Source organism: Rhinolophus sinicus, linkage group LG07, assembly GCF_036562045.2.
Source record: "Rhinolophus sinicus isolate RSC01 linkage group LG07, ASM3656204v1, whole genome shotgun sequence".
NCBI classification, from domain to species: Eukaryota; Metazoa; Chordata; class Mammalia; order Chiroptera; family Rhinolophidae; genus Rhinolophus; species Rhinolophus sinicus.
The window spans coordinates 85,559,209-85,587,151 of NC_133757.1; the positions used below are offsets into that span (position 1 = coordinate 85,559,209).

At 42.0% G+C, this 27,943-nt stretch overlaps 1 long non-coding RNA gene across 1 annotated transcript; it reads left to right on the top strand.

The window, feature by feature from the left end:
* The first annotated feature begins 284 nt into the window (after positions 1-284).
* On the top strand, positions 285-27,916 carry LOC141572817 (uncharacterized). The gene is made up of 3 exons (XR_012498307.1): positions 285-448; positions 541-1,060; positions 27,008-27,916. It is a non-coding gene; the product is annotated as an uncharacterized LOC141572817 (long non-coding RNA).
* The last annotated feature ends 27 nt before the right edge of the window (positions 27,917-27,943 follow it).

A 27,943-nucleotide genomic window follows, 5' to 3' on the forward strand; every position in this document is an offset into this window, starting at 1 on the left:
GACTCCATTGTCTGTGCTGGTTTCATAAGACTGTAGCCACCTGCCTGGTTTTGTGGGGTTAATGTCTTTAAATCTTCAACACTCTGCCTTCTTGTAAGGATTTGTTCATATATCTTCCAGACAACTGGTATCCTTAGCCTCTGAAACAGCTGCTTTCCAGGGGAGCCAGAAGGAGAGAATTTGTGGAGTGCCCTGAGGGTATAGATTACGCATAAGCCTCAAATCATTTTGTTGGGGTGGGGGGGTGGAGTGAGCAAAACATTTACTTCTGTGTGAATGACAAACACGCTGAGAATGAGCCTGGCTTTGAGTCCTTAAAGCCATATCTCCTTTCCTTTAAACTGCTCACAGGCTGAATGCTTTTCTCAAGACTGAGAAGGAATGACTGACCACGGAATCAGTTACTTAAAGGAAAAACAAATTTAAGAACCCATTCTGAGAGCAAGGGGTAAGTAACCATGTTTACAAAGTCAGCTGAGGCTTTTTCACGCGGTATTTTTATTGCACATGAGCCTGTAGAAATCCGAGTTTTGTTTCCAGCGCAGCACGCTGGCTGAAGTAGAAGGGGAGGCCAGTGGATGGGCGCCTGGAAGGCCATCTGGATCACTGCGGGAACCGTTTTCCGGGGTGTGGAATTGATCTTGGGTCTGGGCCAGACGCCGGGATGGCCACGCCCGCCTACCGCCTTCATCTCTGCACGCACACTGCCACCTACGGAGCTCCAGAGGCAAGTCAGCCCCGGGGCCCTGCCCTTTCCTCTGCGGACACTGACCTGACCGTGGCGATGGAGCAAATCCAGTTCCAGCTCCCGGACAAGATTCCTGCTGAGGACTCCCAATTCAGTACCATCACAAAGGCTTCATCTTTCCTCTGGCAATTGAAGACAGCCTGAAAAGCAGGCCTCAATTTACTAGTAACTGCAGCTAACCTTATCTCCTAGCTAGCTCAGCAGAGGCCCTGCGCTTTGGTAAGATTCCCCTCTAAATGCATCTTTAGGGCACAGTGTATTTCCAATTACTATGTCTGGATGCGACAGTCGAACAGTGAAGAAAGCTGATAGGTAAGCTGACGACTGAAGACCGTTTTTGTTTGTTTTGTTTTGCTAGCAATGGCCTAATAAACCTTTTCTTTTAGAAAGACTTTCAGCTGTGGAAATTATCATTTTTGTTTAACAGGTTGCTTCCTGACTCCCCAGGGATATAAGACACAAACAAATGATAGGAATAAAGGTTGAGTACTAAAATGGAATTGTCAAGCCAATGAATGTCTTCGAAAATCTCAGAAAGAGTTGAAATTAAATAACTCTGGCGAATGGGTATTCTGCAAAATAAAAGATGCAGATAAAACAAAAAGAATGGCCCATCCTTATTAATAGGAACTTTTTCATTCCAAACACTGTGTGAGTGTTCATTCCGCCTTGTATCCAGTCCCATCTAAAGCCCTGTGAAATGAGCAGTGTCGTTCTGTAGCATACAGCGGCAAGTGGACCACTACCTGCCATGACTGGGGAAGAGCGTATTCAGGTTTAGAAAGTAGCCATACTATTTAATAATACCTTGTTACCAATTCTGAAAGCAGTAAGTTTCAATATAGTGTACTTCACAGTCAGATCATACAGAACAGAGTAATCTTCCTTTGATGACTGAGCAGGATTTCTCCCAAAGAATGGTGCAGAGTCACCAGTCGGCTGCGATCATCATTGCAGGGAAATTGGAAAATAATGATTTCAGGTTGATGGAGTGCTAAATATGCCAGCTTTGACCTAATCCTAGTTGCTGGGACACATTTTAATAGCTCGGGCTAATAAGCCTGTAAACATTACCTGTGCGGGCCGCTAAGTAAGTAACTTTGACAGCCTTGCTTCGAGGGAATGAAAGTCCGGTAAATTGGCGGGCAGGTCGTGTTCTGGTACACAGACAGGTGGTCGAGAGCCATATTTCATGACAAGTTCCTGTCTTTTAGATAACTCGTATTGCTGCCTTGTGCCTGCCTTCACTTATCTGTTTCTAGAATGGGTGTTCTGTTTCCTTGCTTCCCAGAAAGTTGTAGAAGGTAACTTTGTAAAGTAGTTTGAGACATAGGCGTCGTGTGACTATATGAGGCCAGTCTGAAATAAATGGCTTCAGTTTCTAACCCCGCAATTGAGTGGCAAATGAATAATAACGGAGTCTTAGGCTTACACAATCAATATAGAGCCAGGTCAGTATCTCACAAAAGTGTGGTTTCCGGGTTGGTCTTCTTTAGAGGCACTTGGAGGGTCTATGTTATTTAAAATACAGATGTCTGGGGCCCACTCAAACCTACTGAATCAGAATGTGTGGGGTCAGGGCCTGGGAGTCTGTCTTTAACAAGCACCTCTGAGGAATCTTGTGTTTGCTAATGTTTGAGAGCACTGCTTTAGTCCTTGGAAAACAAAACAACACACCACCTGAAGGGCAATCTGTGTATCACAGGACATCATCGCAGGATATTGTATGGAAGGCTCTTTTATCTACTTCTGTACATAGTTCTTAAACAGGAGGGAAGCGGCTCCTGAATGAGCCCAGGGCTCTGTGCAATTTGATGACCTCATCGGTGGGGAAGAACACATGCACCCAATGACCCTGACAGCCCTTGCTCATCCTTGAAAACTCACCTTGCTCATCACTTCCTCTAGGTAGCCTTGACTTGCCCTTATTGTTCTTATCTCTGGTGTATTTTGTTTCTTATTTTTTAAATTATTTCTAATTGTGCTAAAATACATATAACACAAAGTTTACCATCTTGACCAGTTTTAAGTGTACAGTTACGTGGCAGTAAGTGGATTCACATTGTGGTGCCACCATCACCATTATTCATCTTCAGAACTCGTTTCATCTTGCAAAATGGAAACTCTGTCCCCATTAAACACTCACTGCCTATTTCCCCTCCTCCCAGCTCCTGGCAACTACCATTCTACTTTCTGTTGCTATGGATTTTACCACAAATGGTACCTCATATAAGTGGAATGGCCCAGTAGTTGCCCTTTCGTGACTGGCTTATTCCATTTAGCATAATGTCCTGAACATTCATCCACGTTGAGGCATATGTCAGAATTTCCTTCCTTTTTAAGGCTGAATAATATTTCATTATATGCATACTGCATATCAGATTTTGTTTATCCATTCCTGTGTTGAACACCTGGGTTGTATCCACCTCTTGGCTATTGTGAACAATGCTGCTATGAACTTGGGGGTACAAATATCTTTTTGAGACCCGGCTTTCAATTCTTCTGAGTATATATATATATATATATATCCACAATGGAATATTATTGCTCTTCCAAAAGAACAATTGCGGGATCATATGGTAATTCTATTATTAATTTTTTGAGATACTGCCATATTGTTTTCCATAGAAGCTCTCTGCTGTAATTTTACATTGATTTGTGTGATTATTTGATTGTCTGTCTTCCCACCATGAGAGCAGGGATGGTGTTTATTTTTGCCGCCTCACCTTCTGTATCTCAGTATCTAAAACAACAGTGGGACAGAGCAGTCACTGAAATATCTGATGAATTAGCGAATGAGTCAGCCTAATATGAACATTGGAGAGAGACTCAGTCTCTGCACTTAATGAGTTTACAAATTCGTTGGTGAGACATGTTGTACACAAGGCAGTGAGCAAATAAAGGAAGGATATAATTATGTATTAAATTGTGGTTCAGCTTTTAAGCATAGGAGGAGTTGAGAGAAGGAGATATTTTTGTGGGTGGAAGAAGTCAAGGAAAGATGGGTAGGTTTGGAATAGAAGTGAGGGAGGCAATTTATGGAGAGTAAACTGCCTTTCTCCCCCTCCTTCCACCCCAGTTTTATTGAGGTACAATCGACAAATAAAAATTGTATATATTTAAGATGTACAACTTGATGTTTTGCTGCACGTATACATTATAAAATGATCACCCCAATCAAGCTCATTAACATATCCATCACTTCACATAGTTACCTTCTTTTTGTGTGTGATGAGAACACCTCAGATCTACCTGCTTAGCAAATTTCAAGTATTCAGTCCAGTGTTAACTATAGCCACCATGCTGTACATTAGGTCTCCAGAACTTACTCATGTTGCAGAACTGAAACTTTGTACCTTTGACCAACATCTCCCCACTTCTCCCTCCCAGGATCCCCTGGCAACCACCATTCTACTTTCTGCCTCTATGAGTATGACTATTTTAGATTCCATATATAAGTGAGATCATGCAGTATTTTTCTTTCTTTGTTTGACTTAATTCATTTAGCATAATGTCCTCCCAGTTCATCTATATTGTTCCAAATGGCAGGATTTCCTTCTTTCTCATGGCTGAATAATATTCCATTGTGACATATATATATATATATATATATATATATATATATATATATATATATGTATATCTGTAAACTATTTCTCTGTTCGATAGCTCCATCTGGCCTGTGTGTAAGACCTTTGATGCCTAGACTCTAAATTGGTTAGGGCTGCACAGAGAGTTAATGCTGCCTTAGGCACCAGTGATACCTAACATTGTGACAGTTATAGAGGTTATTGCCCAAGATCAAGGAATTTGGTATGCTGCAGTTGACGTCACAACTGCCCTTTTCAGTATCCTTCTCCATGCAGATGGTCAGGATTAGTTAGCTGAATACAGAATGGGTTGCATTACTAGTGTCCTTCCACAGACTCCCTAAAATCTCTGACTATCTATAATCAATACATAAGTCAAGACCTGGAAAAAGTCTCGCTTCTGGAGGGAGCACTAGCCTTCCACTCTATTGATAAAATCATCCTAGTGGGCTCAGACAAGGGCACTGCCCAAAAAGAAGTGGATGCCCTGTTCACCTACATGCAGCATGTAACTGGACTAATATTATCAGTAAGGACCATTCCAAGGACCTAAAACTGAAGTAAGATTCCTGGGCATGAGCTGTAAAGAGGTACAGTGTATCATTTCAGAGATGATGGTTGTTATGCCTTGGGCCTTCATTACCCCCTAAAAATTAAACTAATCCGAGCAACTCATGGGATGATTCAGATAATGCCACATTCTCACAAGGGTCAGATAGCACCCAGATATCATAAAGCATGCTAACTGGGGCCCTGAGGAGCAGGATCCCCTGCAGGCTCTTCAACTGAGCACTCTAGCTGCTCTTTTTCCTGGTCCCTCTGATATCTATTTGCTGTTTCAGTTACAGATCTCTTCAGCAACATCTCTCTTCACCTACTGGAGTCTATGGTAGAAGGCCACTACCATGGGCGAAGGGCACCTATTGGAGATATATATATATATATATATATATATATATATATATATATATATGCACATCTTTTTTATCCATTCTTTACACTTAGGTTGTTTCCATGCCTTCCTTATTGTCAGTAATACTACAATGACCATGGGAGTGCAGATATCTCTTCTTTCAATTCCTTTGGATATATACCCAGAAGTGGAATTGCTGGATCATATGGTAGTTTTATTTTTAATTTTTTGAGGAACTTCCATACCTTTTTCCATAATGGCTGCACCAATTTACATTCCCACCAACAGTGCACCAGGGGAGGAAACAGTCTTCTTCACTTGTGATTCTTTCTTGGGGGCCCACCTTGGAGGCTGGGCACAGGCTTAGCTCAGTAGTCTGAAGACATCAGCTTGGGCACAGCAGAATGCAATGTGCAGTAGGAGTAAGCATCAAAGGTCCCAAGCAAGCTGTTGCGTAGATCACTGCAGTGGGGGATGCAGGAAGCAATCCCCACTTGACAATAAAGCAGGGGGGCAGTGCAAGCGATCTAGCAAGTCTTGTTCCAGGAGGCATGACTAGGATCCACACCTTGGCTGAAGGCCTGGCAGAAGCAAGGCATGGCCCAGTGTAACAGGGCTGGGGCTGAGGTAGGCACTGGGGATGGGGCTGTGGAGCCCAGCTTCATTCTAAGAACTCAGACATAAGATGAAAATCAGCACTGAAAGATGGAAGCTGGGCGTTTCTTATCCCTACAACACCACAAACATATGCAATAGGAAGGATGCTTCATGCTAAGGATGCTACAGCCACGGAAGACTTTTTGTCCTTTTTGGCCCAGTCAGGATGGGCTCTGGAGCTGGGGCAGGGCTGTGTCTCCAAGGAGGGAGTACAGCCAGCTAGCTGTGGGAGGTGGGGGAAGGGGACAGAGGGAGAGGAGCTGGTGGGAGGAGCAATATGAAAACGGCACAAACAAGTGTGTAGGGAGTGAGGCAGAAGAGTGGCCTGACCGGCTGAGAGGGCAGAGACAATCTGCAGTGGAGGCCAAGGCTAGATACAGGGTGATGTGGAAGCAGGGTGGGGCCTGGACGTCAAGTGCAGGCATTCTCCTAATTCACTCCCCTCCCCCTTGAGTGAGGAGAAGAAAAAAAATTGCTTCATATCTGAGCTTAGAATTCCTAGAGGGAACAGTAGCCTATTTAACAAAGACCTTGATGGAGCAACTTGGTTGTGATAAAAGAGAACTCAGGGCCTCTGGCCAAGGCCAGGTGTGAGTCAGAGGCAGTTAATCATCTGTCAAAGCAGTGTACCGACATTTTGGGTTTGAGGAATGAGAAAGCTCTGGAAGAACTCTCAAGAAAAGGAGGGTGAGTGGAAGTGTTGTAGTCTGGGTTTTCCAAGAAGCAGATACTTAGACAGAAGTTAGTATCCAGGACGTCTACTAAGCAGGGCCTGTGGGGGCTACGTGAAGGAGGAGGATTAACTCAGGGAGAGGCTGAGCTGTGCCCTACAACCTCAGGGGACCTTGAAGGGCAATCTGGGGCTGAAATGACCAGTTAGAGTTGTCCCTAGTTGGGCTGAAATGACTGGGCCTTCATACATTCTCCTCCATCCATCACTGGACATGGGCCCCCTCAGCAGGTGTGGCCTTGGGCAAGGCACAGTTGAGGTGCACCTTGGAGGAGATGACAGCTGGAGGTTGTCCATTCACAGCATTCTCAGCAGCTGGGACAACAGGTCCTTCCTGGAAGGGCGTCTGGGCTGAGCGTCTCCATGCCCAACACAGGCCTTTGGGCCGAGATGCAGATGATGGGATGGTCATTAGGTTTTATTCCAAATGTGGGATGGGTGTTTGAGCTGAGTTTGAATTATATTGTGAAGGACAAGGAAACTCTAGCAAGGGAGAGACTTGGAAATATTGAGGGGTTTATATCTATGTGGGTTATTGGGGTAGCTAAACTTTAAGAAGGCTCTCAATCACTCTTGCCCCCTGGTAGGCAAACTCTGGTGCAGTCCCCTCCTACACTGAATAAATAGAGTTGACCTGGGCAGTCAATATGATATTATGGAACTGATGGTGTGTGACTTCTGAGGCTAGGTAAGAATAAGACATTGTGACTTCCATCTGGTTCTTTCTTGGGCCGTGCTCTCTGGGGAAACCAGCTGCCATGCTGTCAGGACACAAGCAGTCCTCTGGAGAGGTCCATGTGGCAAGGGACTATGTCTGCCATCAGCCAGCACCACCTTGCCAACCATGAAATCAGATCCTCCAGTCCCAGTGAAGCCTCCAGTGGCTGCAGCCCTGGCTGTCATCTTGACTCTAACCCCATGAGAGACTCATGAGTCAGGAGCCAGAAACACCCAAGATGCCCTTGCGTTTTTGACCCATAGAAACTAGGAGACAGTGCACAGTACAGCAATGTTTATTGTTGATTGAAATCATTGTGTTTCGGGGTAATTTGTCATAACGAATACATTGTGCTCTTAGTCAAAACTCTTACAGTTTGGATGATTCTCTCAATTCCCTGCCCGCACCCCTACTTACACACTAAGTGTGTTGTACACCGAGAGAAGTGTGTCCCTTTTCTGTCAGACACTTTAAGCACTACTTCAAGAGCACTGTCCAAGGCTGTAGTGCACTAAAGCAACCCAAAGACTGAATTCCAAATCCGGAAGCCATATGTATTTCTAACATGGACCAATCACAGGAAAAAAGCAAAGACAGTTGCTTGTAAGCATAGTAAGTTGTTCAATTCCCATTCAACTTTTCAAAAAACTTTTTTTATTAAAAAATTTAAAAATAAACACAGACAAATAAAATACTCCAGTATATTGATAACAGAATTTTTAAAGATATTATGAGGTGTAATGTAAAATGTAAACTTTGTGTACCATGATTTTTAAGTTATGAGTGATTATGATGCTGGCTGTGTATCACTGATTGATGTTTAGGCCAATTGGACCACAAATGGATTCAACCAATGAAAATATCCAGACTGGTCACACGCACAATGGTGTTTACACCAACGTTTAGTCATTTAGCTATCGTGGTAGTAGATAATGGGCTGTTGATGATGGAACAATAGGAAAAAAAAATGAATTACCTATGACTAATAATTACTAATAAATTAATAAGGTCACACATTCTCAAAACGTCTGTGAATAAGGATAAAAAAGGCAGAAAATAGGAATTGGGTTATGTCAGAGGACCTAAGTAGATTATTTGAGAGAAACAAAACTTGCCACATGTATGGCTTTACCGAGCATCGTGTTATCTCTCTCAAAAGCAGCTTCAAATGCTAAGATTGGACAATGGGATGAAACCAAAGGCAGAAGAGTCTGTTGGAGAAAGAGTGAGTTAAGATAAAGCAGTATTATCAGAGGACTAAAAAGTCAGTAATCCAGAGAGGTCTGAGCTGGTATTAATGTGATCCGCACTCTAGCCAAGGACCAGCATTGGGGACATCCAAGAGGACTTCCATCAAGAGTCTGTGATTCAGAGGCAGGAAACCCCATTCCCAGGGTGGACCTCCCAACTGTTTTGCTAGGACTTCACCAGCTGTCCATCCACACACTACCTGGCCTCTAGAAGCTGCTTCTCATCTGTAGGCATGCTGCATAGATGCATCCCTCTGAGTCCAGGGGCGACTGCCAAAGGTCCTGCTAAAAGGCTGGGGGTCCCTAGCCTGCCCTTTACAAGTCCCTTCCGTGCCCTAACTCATTGCTGTTCTCTGGCCCCAGGAAACCCACCCATTGAGGGTCAGAAGATCCCTCCACCCAAGCAAAAGAGATGCCTGCAGCTGGCACTTTGTCCCGGCCAGCTGTGGGCAGTGCAGCCTTTGAGCTCTCTGAGAGTTTATAACTCTTTTCAAATTCCCAGTGGAAGTCTTGATCTTTGTCACTGACTTAGACCAAGTTCCCATGAGCTGGGAAGGAAGTCCCTTGAGGAAATACTGCTCTGTGCTGCACTGATCATCCTCCTCCCCTGACCCAACTCATAATGAGGACACAGGTTCCTCCTCATTTAAGATGAGCTCCTTTTACCTTCCTTTCAGGGGCCTTGGGGCCTACATTTTTCTCCTTTCTTTTGTACAGTCATCTTAATACTTCTGCCTAAAGACATGACCTCTGACCTCTAAGTCCTTTTTCAGTTTCTCTCACGGGAGACTTATGAGGAGGGACATCCCAGAGTTCTGAAGTGGGAATGAAGGTTACGTTAGCTCATGTGGCCAGGCTAGACCTATTTTAAGGAAAAGAGTCCTCTTTTATTTTTCCTTCCTCAGGCTCCTTTCCAATGCATTGTTTGTAGCAATTGTGTCTGAAAAAAATGGAAATTGCTGACTTGAAGTCTGACCCTTCTGAAAGGTCTAAATATGTCCTGGGAACTGGTGTTACAAGATAGAATAAGCCTGGGCAAAGAATTTGTAGTCTCACACAGTCCAAAGACAAATAAGCGTACAGTCCCAACACAGATCTTAACAAGGCATGTCTTCCTTAGAAAGCATCCAGGCGTCCCCAGGATAAAGTTCAATATCCCAGCACAGTGTACAGGTCTCTTCAAGACCAATCTCCACCCAGCTTTCCAAACCAACAAACTTCACAAGTATGTTGTCTCCAGGCCTCTAATGACTTTGATTTTGTCACTCCCTTTGCGTTGTGTGGTGGTTAATTTTGTGTCCCTTTTCTGTCAGACACTTTAAATGGTGGTTAACTTGACTGGGCTAAGGGATGCCCAGATAGCTGGTAAAACATTATTTCTGGCTGTGTCTGTGAGGGTGTGAGGGTGTGAAGAGATTAGTATTTTAATTGGTCAACTGAGTAAAGCAGATGGCCCTCCCCAATGTGGGCATTATCCAATTTGTTGAGAGCCCGAATAGAACAAAAACATGAGGAAGGGTGAATTTGGTCTCCTGAGCTGGGACCTCTATCTTCTCCTGTCCTGTTTTTTGGGCTCTTGGACTCAGACTGAATTACATCACCATCTTTCCTGGTTCTCCAGCTTGCAAGGGCAGATCTTGGGACTTCTCAGCCTTTATAACCTCATGGGCCAATACATATAATAAACCTCTTCCAAGTATCTCTGTTTCTCTGGAGAATCCTGACTAATACAGCTTGAATGCCTTTCTCCTTTGAGTCCATCTGTGAGCTCCTATTTATCCTTCATGAGGCAGGTTAAATGTCACTGCCCTGGTGACACTTTCCCAGATTTTCCCACAGGGAGTTAGTAGCTCCCTCTGTTCTCCTACTTTGTCCATACCTCATGTGGTTCCATTGAAATGATTTATTTAGATGTTTTGCAATCCCAATAGTCCATGAGCTCCTCCAAGATGAGCTGGATTCATGACTGTATTGCCAGCAGAGAGTCAACACTACATAAATGTTTGTTGAGGAAAATGAAGTCTTGATTGACATGGAAATTTTTGATGTTCGTGGGTTAATTGGAAGCATAGAAGAGGGCATAGGAGAGGCAGAAAATGCATCTTCATTAGGAAGATGGAGGACACTGTGGTGTACTTAAGCCTCTTAGTACTTTTGCCTCAGGTTTGCCCTGCCTAAGGCAGGGGTCTTATATGGGAAGGAATGTCCTTTGAATCAACCTTTGATCACTGGTCCTCAATGGCATTTCTCAGGAAGCTCATTCTCCACATGACCCAAATCTTGAGTTAGGTGGTGATCAGATTTGGATCTCCAAATTTACTGTGTAATTTATTTAATTCTCGTATGATAATAATACCTTACAACTTTATGGTCTCTTTCATCTTCAAACCTCAAAAATTGTTCTAAATATTAATAGACGTGAACAGCCCCAAGAGTTTGATGCTACTGGATCCATTTCTCTGCTGGGTGAGGGTATGATGGAGAGTTAGCTTATTTGCCAAGAGGATGTATAGACTATTATTTTTCAAAAATACTTTTCATTGTGGAATATTTAAAACACATACAGAAGTAGGGAGAACAGTGTACTAAACATCAATGTGTCTACCGTCCAACTATGAACTCATGGCCAATTTTTTTTCACCCTGTTCTACCCTTGCACATTATTTTGATGTAAATCTCAGGTGCCATATATTTTCAATCATAATAGTTAAATATCTCCAGAAGACAAGTACAGTTTGAGTTGGAAAGAAAAGTGCTTGATTCTCTCCCTTTATTTACTAATTTTCAAAATAATGAGTTGGTTTGTAGCATCATCCAATAGTAACCAGTTAAATTGATATCGCTTTATTGAAGTATAACTGATGTATACTACATATATTTAAAGTGGGAAATTTGATGAGTTTTTAAAAAAATATTTTTATTAAAAATATAGCTAATATACAATATTTTATTAGTTTTGGGCACACACCATAGTAATTCAACATTTATAGACCTAAAGAAGTGATCACCAGGATAAGTCCAGCAACCATCTGACATCATGTTATGCTCTCACATTGTTATTGACTATATTCCCTATGCTGTACATTACATCCCCATGACATATTTGTTTTACACCTGGAAACTTGAACCTCTTATTCCCCTTCACCTCCCCCCTTTTTAACTTTTCAATTAGTTGATGTTCAGTATTATTTTATATCAATTTCAGGTGTACAGCATAGTGGTTAGACATTTGCATAATTTAAGAAGTGATCCCCTGACTAATCTAGTACCAACCTAGCACTATACATAGCTATTACTATAGTATTGACTATATTTCCTGTGCTTTACTTTACATCCCCATGACCATTTTGTAACTACCAATTTGTACTTCTTAATCCTTTCACCTTTTCCACCCTGTCCCCATCCCCCTCCCATCTATCACTCCAACAAATCTAGTACCCATCTGACACCATACATAGTTATTACAATATTATTGACTATCTTTCGTATGCTATACCCTACATCCTCATGACTACTGTGTAACAACCAATTTGTACTTCTTAATCCCTTCCCCTTTTCCACCCCCCCCCCCAAAATCTGGCAACCATCAAAATGTTTTCTGTATCTATGAGTTTGTTTCTGTTTTGTTTATTTTGTTCTTTAGGTTCCACATATAAGGAAATAGCATTGCATCTGTCTTTCTCTGTGTGACACTTCACTCAGCACAACACCCTCCAGGTCCATGCATGCCACCGCAGATGGCAAGAACCCATTCCCTTCCATGACAGAGCAATATTCCATTGTATATACGTGTACCACCACCTCTTCATCCATTCTTCCATTGTTAGACACCCAGGCTGCCTCCACATCTTGGCCATTGTAAACAATTCTGCAATGAACATATGGATGCATATGTCCCCTTGAAATAGAGTTTTGGGTTTCTTCAGATAAATATCTTGAATTGGGACAGCTCCGTCCTTCTTTGTCTCCTGTTTTAGCCTTTGTTTTAAGGTCTATTTTGTCTGGTATAAGTGTTGCTACCCCAGGTTTTTAAAAAATTTTTTATTTCCATTTTCATGAAATATCTGTTTCAATCCCTTTACTTTCTGTCTTTGTGTGTCTTTCAATCTGAAGTGAGTCTCTTATAGGCAGCATATGTAAGGGTTTTGTTTTCTTATACATTCAGCTCTCTTATGTGTTTTGACTGGAGCATTTAATCAATTTACATTGAAAGTAATTGTTGATAGATATGTAGCTATTTCCATTTTATTATTCATAATTTTGCTTCCCCCTCCCCTCCACAAAGAGGTTCCTCTAACATTCCTCGTAATACTGATTTGGTGCTGATGAACTCCTTCAGCTTTTTCTTTTCTGGGAAGCTCTTTTATCTGTCCTTCGATTCTAAATGATTTGCTGGATAGAGTAATATTTGTTGTAGGTCCTTGGTTTTCTTCACATTGAGTATTTCATGCCAATCCCTTCTGGCCTACAGAGTTTTTGTTGAGAAATCAGCTGACAAACTTATGGGGACTCCCTTACAAGTTACTAGTTGCCTTTCTCTTGCTGCTTTTAGGATTCTCTCTTTGTCTTTAACCTGTGCCATTTTAATTATAACATGTCTTGGTATGAGCCTGTTTGGGTTTATCTTGTTTGGGATTCTCTGTGCTCCCCGAGCTTGTATGTCTATTTCCTTTGCCAAGTTTTCAGTCATTATTTCTTCAAATAGGTTCTCAAGCCCTTGCTTTCTTTTTTCTCCTTTTCATAACCCCATGATGCTAATGTTGTTATACTTGATGTTGTCTCAGAGGTCTCTTAAACTATCCTCATTTTTGTTTTTTGGATTTTTTTTTCTTTTTGCTGTTCCGATTGGGCGTTTTATGCTACCTTGTCTTCCAAATCACTGATTTGATCCTCTGCCTCATCTAGTCTGCTGGTGATTCCTTCTAGTGCATTCTTCATTTCAGTTATTATATTCTTTACTTCTGACAGGTTCCTTTTTATGGTTTCTATGTCCTTTTTTATGCCTGCTATCTCTTTCTTGAAATTCTCACTAAGTTCCTTGAGCATCATTATAACCATTGTTTTGAATTCTGTCTCTGGTAGGTTGCTTGCCTCCATTTCGTTTAGTTCTTTTTCTGGAGTTTTGTCCTGTTGTGTCATTTGGGATGTATTTCTTTGTTTCCTCATTTTGGCTGCTTCTCTGTGTTTGTTTCTATGTATTAGTTAGATCTGCTATATCTCTCAGTCTTGGCTGGGTGGATTTATGTAGTAGGTGCCTTGTGGGGTCCTGGCGCAGTCTCTCTGAACACCTGCTCTGGGTGCTCCAGGAGTGTCCTTTGTGTGGGTTGTGTGTGCCCTCCTGTTGTAGTTGAGTCTTGATTGCTACTGGCATGTCAGTGGGCGGGATTGACCCTCAGGCCAGCTGGCTGTGGGGTTTGGCCACATCTACAGCTTATGGGCAGCTATGTGGGTGACTTAACCCATGGGGCAAGATTTGTCCCAGTGGGCTCTTGTGCCTGTTGAGACTGCCCTTTGTGTGTGCCACTTGTGGGGCTAATTGGGTGTGCTCTGCTGTGGTCTGAAGCCAACCTCCAATTATTTTGGTTCTGGGGCCTCCTGGGAGGGTCTTCAGTACAGGGCCCAGTCACGCATTGCCTGTGACCAGCCAAGGGCTACGTGGTAGGAGTTACAAAGCAATCTGCAGTTTTTCACTGCCTGTGCTAAACCTGGAAGCGTGTGGGAGAAGCCACACTGAGAACTGAGGATGGCTATCACCAGATCGGGCCTGGGGTAGCTCTGCAAAAAGGCCAGGACACCCCGAGGCCTGCTACCACTTGCCAGGTCCTTTAAGTTTCAGTTGCTAATAAAGCCTTGTGCAGTACGCGAGTTGGGTGAGGCAGGGTCCCAGGGAATTATTAGAGTGGCAAAAGTTGTGGTCATCAGGTTAATGTAAATTCTGGTTTGGTGCCAGTGCTGAGCCTGGAACTACTCAGCCAAAGTTTCAGAGCACACTGAGGCTGGTCGTTGTCTGCCTGGGGCTGGTGGATTCCGATAGTTTTCCAAAGACTGCAATATGGGCGGGGTGGTTGCTTTTGGAGAAAGTGCCTCTGCTGTTGGGGGGATGGAGTAGGGCAGGGTCTCAATGAGTTAGAAGGGTAGAGCTGCAGAGCTCACCAGGCTAATTAGATTCAGATTTGGCTGTAAATGTAGGGGGAGGACTCAACATATTAAAGATGTCAGCCACCTGCCAGCTGCATGGGAAGAGGGCTTCTCATAGGGAAAATGGCAGCTGTCCTCCAGCCCTCACCATGAGGCCACACACCTCAGTCTTCTCCCTTTATACTTCTGACGACACCCGAGTCATCATCCATCTGCCAGAGTCTAAGGTGAGTGCTTGTGAGCAAGTGAGTCCATGTGTGGGATGTTTAAAAGGACATGTAGGTTTCCCACCACCTTCTATCTCATCCGGATGGTTGAAATCTCCACTGTTTTTTACAGCCATGTGTGGTAGGGGGCTCTTCTTCCTGGCACCAGGACTCTGGGCTGGGGATCCTTGTTTGGGGGACTGGGATCCCTTGCTCCTCCAGGGGGAGCCTCTGTGGCTGAGATAAGCCATCCTGATTCTCAACTGCCACAGGGAGGTTTGAGGCCTGTTTCACATCTCTGCCCCTCCTACCAGTCTCCACGTGGCTTCTTCTTTATATCCTTAGTTATAAACCTTCTGTTTGGCTACACCGGGTGGTTCTCCATGTTGATTGGTCTATACTTTAGTTGTAATTTCATTGTGTTCCAATTTTAGGAGTTTTGACAAGTGTATCTACATACCTGTGAAATATCACCCTAATTATGAAAATGAATATATTGCTCATGAATTAGATTTTAAAGTATTTTATGAGCTGCTAAATTTAAGCATGTTGATATTTTCAATGCCTTTATTTATTTATTTTATTTGTTTGTTTATTTGTTTATTTATTTTGAGGCCCCAGTGGTCTCATTTTGGGACAATGAGAGTCATTTCGAAATGACTCTCATAGTCTTTATTAATTTCCTTGCCATATTGTCATGACAGAATGTTTCAGATCTGACATCAGCCCTTTCTCCAAGGAGCCTTAGGTCCTTTCAGTGGGAAATAGGATGTGTCATATACTATATGGTGGTTAAACAGAGCAGCAACATCCAATAAAATATTTGGTCTGGGTTCACTGTAGTCAGAATGCAATAGTTGCATTACCTAGCAGCTCTATAATTATGTCTTTTGGTTGCGTAGTTCCTTTCACTGAAGTGTTCAAAGTGATTTTGTAAGATTAAATTCATCTTTGGGGAAATCTAAGGGTGGAAGAAAGGGTTAGAGAGATTATCCCATTTTATAATTGGGAAAACATTGGGGAAATTGTTGTGACTTGTCCATTAGTTTGTAGAAAATCTACAGGCCAGTTTGAATAGAACCTAGCTTCCTACTCATAAAAACAGGGATTCTCATCTGGCTGCTGGGGCCAACCTGGCTTTAACAACTTCAGAAAATTTATTTTTTAAAATTATAATGGGTATAGGAAGCATTAACCAATGGAAGGGAAGGGAAATCAGAGTTTCTTTCTCTTTTTCATTCCCTCCCTTTCTCCCTGCCTCCTTCCCTTCCTCTCTCCTTCCCTCCCTCCCTCCTTCCTTCCTTTTAAAATTTCTATGGCTCTCTGAAGGAGTTGGAAATATATGAGGAGTGGGATGAAAAATTAGGGAATCACAGAATCCTGGACTTTAAGAACCTTCATAAACCTTCAGCCCGGTTCCTTCCATCCAGACAGCACTGCACTTAGACAGACAGCAAATGCAGATAAGTGGGCAGCTCTCCTTTTAGAAAGATGCAACAAAGTGTAGTCCACTATGAACTAAATCAATTTAGAGTAACCAAAGCAAATCCTTAAATAGCAGCTTTAAGTTTATGGAAATAAATCCAAGTCTAAGTGCTTAGGGAGAAATCATTGACCATGAATAGACAGTGATGTGGGCCCATGACAGCCGTGTGGGAAGAAGAAAGGGCGTGTGCAAACAGTGCTCTGCAGGTATGGGATTTCACTCTGGTCCTCATTGAGAAGGTTGCAAGGTAGTCTACATTTGTACTCACTAAAGAATTAACGATTCCATTAATTAGCTTAACAGATTCTCTCTGCAGCTTCAGTTTGGGCCACGGGTAAACATTATGGATTCATCTTCCTAAGAGGTCTTTAAAACTGTGTCATATTAGAGCAAGAGTCAGAGGCTCTGGGGTCCAGGCACTGGATTTAGGAACTGGATGCCGCTTGTCTAGCATCCAGGACAGTGTTTCCCAAACTGGTTCCGAGGGGCACCAGTGTTCCAAAGAGAACAGCGTTCTCTGGTTAAATAGAGGAAATAAGACTATATCCCTGAGTACCTCAAAGGTTCCCAAAGCATATTAATATGTTAAAAGCTCTGAGAAGTCCTGAAGGAGACAAATATGTTGGTTTTTGTTTAAATCTGTTTTCTCAAATGTACTTGACTGTGGACCTCCCCCACCTTTGCCCACACTATTAACTTGTGAACATGAGCATGCCAAGACACAATAATTTTAGAAATGTTGATATGGTCCCTTTCTTTTACAGATTGGGAATGTAGGGATCAGAGAGATGAAGCAATGGATTCAGAAGTCACTGGGTGAGTTATTGGGAGGCCAGGGGACCATTTGGAATGACAGACCTGTGTTCATACCCCTGCTCCACAGCTTTCATGTGGTGGGATCTTGGACAATAGGTAAATTTCTTCTGAACCTAGAATTTTTTACATGTAAGATTGTAAGGCAATGTAATAGTGGTCTCACGGAATTGGTATATGTTAAATGTGTTCTGGGTTGGTGGTTAGATTAGAGAATAAGTCGGAAGTCTAGATATGAGAACAAGGACAAGATGGGAGCCAGACTAACTGTGAAATGACTGAACTCTCTTAGATGTACGCCTCGGTGAGTTACGGGATAGACTCTAGAATCCGGGACAGTGAGCGCTATGTAGGAGGAGGAGGAGATGGCTAGAAGTTGGCAGGATTGGGGGTAGTTCCCCATGAGGAAGCGTGATTAGAAGGTGGAGACAAGGCCTCACTCTCAGATGACACAGCACCTTCTTTCCCTTCTGGTCACGTTAGAAATCAAAGCAGCTGGACTGTAGTTGGGGGAGGGGAGGTTGGGGAGGGAGGAGTCTAACCCAGCAGTGACAGATCCCAGTGAGAGACAATCGTTGTTTATCTTTGTTCTTTGTTCCTATGTTGGTGAAAACTTGAGATGTTTTGCAGTGTCACAGACTAAATAGAATGGTGACTTATATTTTATTAGTTGTGTAGCTATTTTCATAGATCATCACGCTCCCTCCTGTTAGGCTCTGGATAAATTATATATAGCCTCTCTGGGTTGCAATATTTTATCCTGGGATGAGGACGTTGCAGTGTGATCTGTCTTAAAGCAACTAGTGCTCTTATTTACATAGTGGAGTTTTTTCCTATTCCAGAAAGTCTGTGCTACTTATTCTGGGCCTGTCCCCACACACAGCATGCTACATCCTGGGTCAGCTCCTCTTGTATATGCTCTTATGGCTCCTCTACCCATGTCCCCTGGGAAGCACTGAAGAGATATGGAACTGATCTGTGTCTCTCACCCCAAACAGTGTATGAATTCTTAGAGGGACAAGAACCGAATCCCACACATCTGTATCCTCTGCCCCTGGGGCAGCACTCTTTACAGCCAGTGCTTAGTAAATGTGAGTTGAGTGAAAGAATGAATGAATGAACAAACGATGTTCTGCTCTTTTCCACATTCTCCTTTTTATTTAATCCCTGTAGATCATTTTTTTTCTGTGATCTCCACTCCTTTATTTTTTTCCAGCTTTATTGAGGTATAATTGACCCTTAATAGTGCATAAGTTTAAGATGTTCGACATGATGACTTGATTCATGTATATATTGCGAATAATTGCCACAATAAGATTAGTTAACATATCCATCACCTCACATAGTTACTGTTTTTTTTCTCCTCTACATCATTGTTCTTCTTTTACGGATGGAACCATCATTTCTGTTTTACAGATGAAGGCCAAGAGTCTGTGCTTTAAATAAACAGGCCAGAATTTGGGCTATCTGAATGATTAGCCTCTCTCTTACAGCATCAGCTTGACACTCACGATGCTTATTCCAGAGGTGACTATGGCTGTAGGTGTCTGCGTCGGAGGCACCTTCTCTTAGATATCTTTCTTTAGCAGTCGTCACTGCGTCCTTTGAAAGCAGATTTCAATTTTTGAAATCAGCTCCAGGTCGTTTGGAGCTAAGTCTGACAAAAGGCGGTGAGTGACCCAGCTTGAAGATGTCATTTCAGATTCAAAAGCATGTCTTGAATGACTCCAATCTGAGGCAATCCCGAGGAGAACTTCCAAATACGTGGTGAGCAATGTTGAAGTAAACGGAGGGGGCATATGGACTTTAGTGGGGAGAGTACGCATTTAGATTTGTAAATTCTAGTGTGTTGGTTTGAAAAAATCTCATTAATACAGAATCGAACCTTTCAGAGTGGGTTCAAATAACAAACAAGAATGATAAACGCAATGTTTTGAAATGTACTTTCGTTTCTGGCCAGGCTCCAATTCAGGCTCTCGAGTTGGTTCCCCTGCAACCACTGATAACATCACGGGCACCCCCAGCGCCCTTCCTGGCATTGTTCTGGGTGTCATTGATGTTAAGCAAATGGGGAAGGAAACAGAATTCAGAGCTCACAAAGCTAAGGGGAACTGTTCATGACTTTCAAATCCATGGCACAAAAGCGTATGCATTTTAACTAACTAGGTATGTGAGGATGGAGTTACTGCCCTTGGATCTGTTCTTTCCTTTTAATGGGAAATGCCTTTTAATGAATGTTTTTTGAGACTTTTTTTACTGCACGAAGAGGCTTGTTCCCATGCATTTTGGTTTAATGCCTTCCTACACGGTGGCGTGAGAAGAATGTGTAAATAAGGCCCTGGAAAATCAAAGGTCTCATTAACTCTGAGTCTATTTAATTCAGCAAACATTTATGAAACACTGTGTGTTCCAGACAGTGTGACAGGAGGTGGGGACAGAAAGGGAGCAAGACATGGTGTATGCACTTAAACAGTTTACAACCTAGTAATAGAATTGACAAGTACTCAAATAAATGCCAGAATAAAGTGCTAAAAGAGAGGTGTAAAAAAGAGATAGAGAAGTAGGTGGGAGGACGGCAGAAGACTTCTTAGAACAAGTGACATTTTAGTTGAATCTTACAGGATCGATAAAAATCAGCTGAATTGAGGATTGTGGCCAGGATGGGGAATCCAGATGGAAGAAAGAGAGTAAGATAAGCCCTGGAAAATGCAGAGGATTCTCGTGAAGTGGTGCTTAATCCAGTCTCCCTGTGCCTTGGTTGTATGAGGGGGAGCAGAAGCACAGTTTGTGAAAGGGAAAATGGGAAAGAATGGATGCCTGAACTAGTCTTGGCTGTCAGTAAATGGGATTCCCCTTCCTCTTGCTTTTCTCTCAGATCCTATTGATTTCAGACGTCTGTCCTGCAGAAATTGGTTCACAAACTGATTCATACGGAGGTGACTCAACAAAAGAAAAGTCTTAACTCACTACTCTTCATATATATATATATATATATATATATATATATATACACACACACACATATTAGTGTATATATGTATATGCATACTATATATACACATATACTATAGTAGTGATTTACTTGGTGGTACTACTTTTTTAGAGTGGAATTTTACACCTTCAGCAAGGGGTCTATAAGGAATGTACTTTGGAGCAGGGAGCATAACCATATCGTCACCGTGGGTAAGTGAGCACTGAGGAGGGTCTCTGTCTCGGGGCGTAGCATTTGGGAGAGCAGGGATGGGAGGCTGTAGATGAAGGCCTGCTGAGGGATTGGTGGTTCTGCATCTTATCTGGGTATCTCCCAGTGAGCGTCATTTCTCCTTGGTTGTTTTATTTATGTGTCAGTCTACCATTTTTATCCTCTCCCATCTTCCTCCGTTTTAGCTCCACCTGCGTTTTCCAGATCCAACACCATCACACATACACCATATGGCGTGATGTTATAATTTGGCAAAAAACAGTAAAATGAAATTAAACTCTCCTTTACATTCCCCTTTTCCTTCCTTTTTCTTCTGTTGCTAGTTAATACACTTTGTGGTTCTGTGGGAGGCTCACACAGCTGGTAGCCTGTTGAAGGAGCCATACGATGATGTAAGATGCCACTTCAGGAATAAACACATTGATCCTGCAAAATGCCTGAGCTTGACTGTGTGAGGAAAATCCAGCAGAGATCTGAAACAGATGAGTCCGTCGTGATCGTGTTACTTGGCATTAAAGTGTATCTGTTATAGCATATGTCACATATCCAGTATCTCCAGGGCACGAAGTATTCTACTAAAGCACATTTTCAAAATAATGGAAGTTTATCATGTGAGGGATAAAATTAACACTTTTTCATTTCAATCTTTATAAAACACAATCACTCTCTTGCCTTCATTTGGCTTTAGAATATTTTATTAGGTTGGTGCAAAAGTAATTGTGGTTTAAAAGGTTAAAAATAATTGCAAAAACTACAATTACTTTTGCATCAACCTAATAGAAAGACTTAAGTTCAACTGTCAAGTACATTTTTATCTGTTTTAAACAAAAGCAAGTTCACAGAAAAGTTGGAAATACTGTACAAAGAACTTGTTTTTTCCTGAACTTTTTGCGAGTAAATTGCTGATGCAATGCTCCAATATGTCCCTTGATACTTGTTATAGGGTGAATTGTGTCCCCTTCCCCCGAAATTCGTATGTTGAAGTCCTAACTCTTGGGACTTCAGAAGGTGACTGAATTTGGAGATAGGGTTGTTAAGAAGGCAAGTTAAAATGAGATCAATAAGGTGGGCCCTAGTTCAATATGACTGGTGTCCTCATAGTAAGAGGAAATTTGGACATGCCACGGTACAGAGAGATGATGTGAAGACACAGGGAGAAGATGGCCATGTATAAGCAAGGAGAGAGGTCGGGAGCAGATCCTTCCTTCATGGCCTCAGAACCAACCCTGCTGACACTTTGATCTTGGACTTCCATTCTCCAGAATTGTGAGACAATAAATATCAGTTTAAGCCACACCGTCTGTGGTACATTTTTAGGGCAGCCCCAGCAACCTAATACAATACTTCAGTGGATATTTGCTACAAACAAGGAGATTCTCCTACATGACCAACAATACAACCTTCAAAACCAGGAAATTAACACTGATACATGACTATCATCTAATCCTTAGCTCTCATTCAACTTTTACCAGTTGTCCCTATAATGTCCTTTGTAACAAAAGGCCCCAGTTCAGAGTCAGTTCTTGCATTGAGTTGTTATGTCTCTTTAGCGTGCAGTGTTTCCTCAGTCTTCCCTTGACTTTCATGACACGAATGCTTTTGAAGGTATGTAGGCCAGTTATTTTGTCTTCCATTTTTGTTTGTCTCACATTTTTCATGGTAAGATTCACATGATGCCTCTATTGTGGGACAGAAGGTACATGATTTCCATTTGTCCCTTTTCAGGTCATGTTCACTTTGCTCACTTGATTAACATGGTATTTGCCAGGTTTTCCCCCTGTAAATATTTTCCTTTTAGAGATACTAAGTATTTTGTAAAGAGTTATTTTGAATATATGAAAACATCCTGTTCGTTATCCTAGCTTCAAATTATTCATGTATTTATTTATATCAATATGGACTCAGTGTTTTTTATTTTATTTAGTGAATTATAATCTGTTACTGTCATTTCTTTTGATGCTAAAATTGCCCTTTATTTAGAAAATGGGAGCTTCCACCAGATCTCTTTCTGTGTTCTTTTCATATGTTGCGATATTCTTTGAACGTTTCCTTGCTTTCTAACACAAAACGATGGTCCAGGCTCATCTTGTAATTTACCTACCTTAGGCCATCTCTCCAAAGAGCCCTGGCTGCTTTTAGTGGACAATGATATTTAGAATACAAAACCTGGGAAGTAAGTGTGCTCATTGCTATGGAGGTATTGCTGCTCCCATGCCCTCTCAGTGGACAAAGCTAGAGAACATATGTATATATATGTATACACATGTGCATACACTTTTATTTATTTCTTTATGTGATGTGTGTAACTAGCTATGTATCTATATATCTATCTATGCATTAATCTATGTATCTAGTATCTACCTGTGTCTGTCTGTCTATCTATTTATCTGTCTATCTTGAAAATTTTGAGTTCACACTGATACCTTCAATTCCAGTACCATTACAGGGCTCTGACTTCCCACGCTGGGCTGCCCACTGCCCCTCTGTGGACACTGTCCTCACCCTGCTCAGGGTCTAATTCCCCACACTGGGTGGTGCCCACCATATAGATGCCCACCTCTCTTCACTCCCCTCCCAGGCTTTTCACATCGAGGACCTTCCTATGAATATGCTTTCTTTATGCTGCTCGGGCTCTGGCACCCTGTACTGAGCAGCCCTCTACCTGTGTGCCCCTCTCAGTCTGCTTGGGCACTGGATTCTGCTCAGGTGCACCCTACTGCCACCCCCACCTTATCCCACTTACCTTCCCTGCCCATCTAATAGCTTGAGGACTGAGTTGTTCAGGATGGAAAGGGGAATGGAAATGGAAGAAGAGGGAAAAAGTCACATGTAAGCTCACTTACTTAAAGTAACTTTTCATTTTAGTTCTTGTCCAATCTTGACCTTGTATATATTTTTTTCTACATTTATCATAGAGTAATACAATTGTTTTATATTTAAGGTTAGCATTGAATGAGATTGATGTTATTTTTCTACATAGCCTTTATAAAAATAGATGTTATTGGTTTGTTATTTCCAGTTTTCCCAGTTTTTCAATTGTTGTTAGGACAGAGTGACAACTTCTAAGCAACCCACATGCTAGACCAAAAACTGAAAGTCTCCTCCTAATTGGTTTTGGATGTTCTGAAATATTTCTCAGCCAAATGATGACCCATGAAGTTAGATAAACCCCATTCAACCTAGTGGATCAATTTTACATGTGTTTAATACGAGGGAGCTTGGAAGACAAGAAATGATATGGGCTTTGGGGTTGGGCAGACCTGGTTTGGAAATTTGATGTGATTGATGTCAGCCTTGACATTAAACTTGACTGTGACCGATGTGTGATTTTGGACACGTTACTTGATTTCTCTGAGCCTCAGTTTTCTAATATGTAAAATGGGAATTAGATTATATTCCTTAGAATTACGTTACTGTTATTATTTTTATTCCTAATTTAGAAAATAGGAAAGAGCTGCGTAGGATAGTGAGAAGGTTTCTTCCTTTCTCTTCTGTTTCCTTCATTTCTTCTGTGCCCTGCTACTGTGTTTCCCCAAAAATAAGACCTGACCGGAAAATAAGCCCTAACATGATTTTTCAGGAAGACATAACCTAAACATAAGGCCTAATGAGTCTTTTGGAGCAAAAATTAATATAAGACCCGGTCTTATTTCCGGGGAAACACAATAACAGTCACTGTCTTTACTACATTGTTTATCTTCCTTGCTAAGCCTTCAGTGTCACCCTTGTCTCTATATAAGGATAGACTCTACAGGACTATGCTGTAAAATTATGTTCTTTCATGAGTATCGTGAGTATCAAGGAAACCCCGGCAAAGGCTTAGATCTGAAATTTGCCAACTGGTGATTTCTCTGTGTCCAGTCCATTTTCTTTTCTGAATCACCAGAGTAATTTGAAACTCCCTGTATGTTTCATTGGTACAATGTTAAGTAACACCTGGATGTAATGACCATATTAGTCAGTGGTCAGAACATTATTGAGGGTGGAGATGGGTTTGGCTGTAGGAATTCCAGATGTCCCCCCCTCCCCAAGGCTTGTTAAGTGAAGTGCTGGACACTCAGTGTTTCCTCATTAGGAAGATTCTAAGACACCCAATGAGTACATTTAACTTATTTCTAGCAACCTTTTCTCATCAGATGAGCTAAAAGGGCAACTATTTATTAAGGTGGAGCAGCAGTGAGGTGAGCTCTGGCTGAGTCACGGGTTGGGAGTTGGAACACTTTGAACACTTTGGTTGGATCCACAGAAACTGAATTTATTTCTTCCTCTTGCTGTTTCCAAAGGCATGCGGAGGAGAGGGGCAGGAGATGAGAACTAAGAGGAGAAAAAACAAGAAGTAAGGAGGAAAGAGAGACAAGAAGGAAACTAAACTTTGAGTGCTCTTTGTACATCAGGCACTGTCTTACGTGTTTCATATTGTTATCTCATTTGCTCTTTAGCACCATCCTGTAAAGCAGCTATCATTCATGTTTGCCTAGTGTCTGCTTTGTGCCATGTACTGTGCGATAGGCGTGGTGATGTAATGGTGACTATATCATTGACATCTGCCGAGACACAAAGTCTAGTAGGAGACTTTGACACTGAGATAGTATCCATATAGGGTGCTAAGTGCCTTGGGTATGTATAAGAGACAATGGCAATTTTTCAGGCGGGAGTAATCGGGCTGCCTGGAGAAGTAGGTCAGGAAAGAATGAGGTGAATGTGGGGCGGGCCTCCTAGGTGGAGGAAGCAGTACATGTAAACTCTTGAGGGCCACAAGCATGAACGAGATGGAAAAGCAAGAGAGTGGAAGAGTACACAAAATTTTAATTTACGGTAATCTCATGCCACCAGTAAATGTGGCTCAGTCTATGCCTTGGAGTAAGACCAATCTGTTTTGTAATTTTTCCATTTAGAGGGAGGTGGATGGAAGCATAGAAGGTAAATGGGAAAAAAGTAAAATAAAAAGGAGCAAGAATTTCCTCCTCTCTATGCTGGAGAAGAAATATAGAAGGAGAAATAGGCTTGGGGTGGGGAGGTAATCATCATTGCCTTTTTGATACGCTGAGTCTGACATGACTGTAGAACATCCAGGTAGTAATGTCCAGTACAAAGTGGAGAATGGGATTCTGTAGCTCAGGAGGGAGGTCTGAGCTAGAAAAGGGGGTTATGGCATTATCAGAAAAAAAGTGGTAGTTGAAGCCTTGTCTGTGGTTGACAACAAGCCATGAAGAGTGTACACAGGAAGCACTACAATTTAAGGGACAGGTGAGGAAGATAGATCATAAAGGTGAGTGATGAGAAATTAATAGGTAGGAGCAAAACCTGGAGAGTGTGAGGTCTGGGAAGCTAAAGGAAGCAAGTACCTCAAGAATACGTCGTCAGTAGCATGTAAGGACAGGTAAGGAGCATGAGGAAATGACTTGGAACAGCTACAGAGAGAAACTGGAGAGCAGAAACGAAAGGGACAGAGAAGTCAAGTATTTTCAAGCTGATACAAAGCACACCCAAACACGAAAATGCCACTTGAGTAACAACATTCAGATTTCAGATTATAATGTTGGTCCAGGATTGGGGATTTTTGGGCTGGATATGGTGGAAGGACCAAGCAATCAGAAGCTGAAAATGATAGGTTCAAGTTCAAACAATAAAAGGAAGAAATTACACGTGGGATTGAGAGACTCTAATTAACTGCTAAGTTCAAACGACTCTTTTGGGATCACTGTGAAATAGGATTACACTTAGAAGAAGAGAGGTGGTGGAAAAGCAGAAGGCGCAGAGATTGTGGTTATCGACAGAGATGTTGGAGTTCAAGGTGTTAGAGGCAGAGCCATTGCTCATGAATACAAGGGCCACTGTGGCCATGGAATTAGATTGCAGAGAGGAGAGGGAGTTAGAGTTTTATTGCCATTGAGGTTAAGGGACTAAGAGGCAAGGGTGTTAGAAGTGATGTCCATGTAGATATTTAATTCATTTAAGATGATAGCAGATGCTAAAGTGTAGAGGAAGACCACCAGGTATCAAAGTGCTCAATGAATGTAGAAGCCCGATGCTCACTTTGGTAGACTGTCAATGAGAAGGGTAGGAGTAGGTATAACAAAATGGCCTGAACCTTAAAAGGGGGGGATTTGGTACAAGGCAGTAAAAATAATGTTCTGACAGCATTACAGAGAGTTCAGAGAAGGCCGATACTACCTCTGATGTCCATATGGGAGAATAAGCCGCCTCCGCTAAAAAGGGTTCCAGGGAATTGCTATCCTCAGGGATGAGACAGGATTCAAAAAGTCAAGGAGTAGAGAAACATTGCAGAAGGATAATGTAACCCTGGAGCTTGCTTGTGGTTTCTGCTTCACTCAGTTTTTTCCTATTATTTATCATGAATGTATTGTTGAAATGATTATAGCTCTATAATAAAATTAAATTTCTGGTGTTTCCAGGCTAACTTTGTTGTTCTTTTCCCCTCCAAAAGGCCTTAGTTATTTTCACTGAATAAAATTATTCCACCGTTATTCTGATGAGAAATTGCATTAAATGGATAATTTGGGTATAATTGATACACTTACCCTTTGCTGTGTAGGTCAAGTTCTCTGGGAAGCAGACTCTGAGAGGGAGATGTGCGCGCAGTACGTTTATTAGAGTGTACCTGTGGGATCCATACCTGTGGGGGAAAGAAGGATGTGGGACTGGACAGAGGAAACGTTTGAACTGTGGCTCTGGGGACTTCATAGTTGTCCCACACTGAGGCCTTTGTAAAACTTCCTCCCCCACCATTGACCAGTCATGAGATGAGAACTACCTGGGAGAAGAGGGGACTTTCTCCAGTTGAAAGACATTCCTGGAGAACAACACAGCAAAGAGCCAATGATGACCAACACTCAGCAGCTAAGGGAACGAGGGCTTTGGTCCCGAAGTGGGAAATCTGGGTGGCCCGTCACAACATCCACTACAACGCAATGAGGATGACTGTCTTCTCATTTATTCAAATCTGTCTTTTCCCAGAGATTTTCAGAGTCAAATCATCACAAAGACTTACGTTTTTTTTCATATCATGCCTACACTCTGCTTGTTCAATGTATTAGTTTTTATAGGTTATTTTATATTTTGTGTCGGAATGTGGAATGAGAACTTTTCCTGTTAAATAGTCTAAGTGATTATTCCTAGTAGGTAAAAACAGTATATATGGGTTATTGTATTTATTTGTTTATTTACTTATATTTTTTCAGCTTCATTGAGGTATAATTGACATGCAGTAAACTGCACATATTTACAGCGTGTAGTTGGATGACTTTGACATATGTATACATTTATGAAAACATCACCACAATCATCACCCCCAAAACTTCCTTATGTCCCTTCGTCATCTATATTTCCCTGGCACCAGCCCCTGGCCCAAGGCAACCACTCATTTGTGTTTTGGCTCTAGAGATTAGTTTGCATTTTCTAGAAGTTTTTATTAATGGAATCATATAGTATGTACCCTTTTTGTGCTTGTCTCCTCAGCATGGTTATTTGG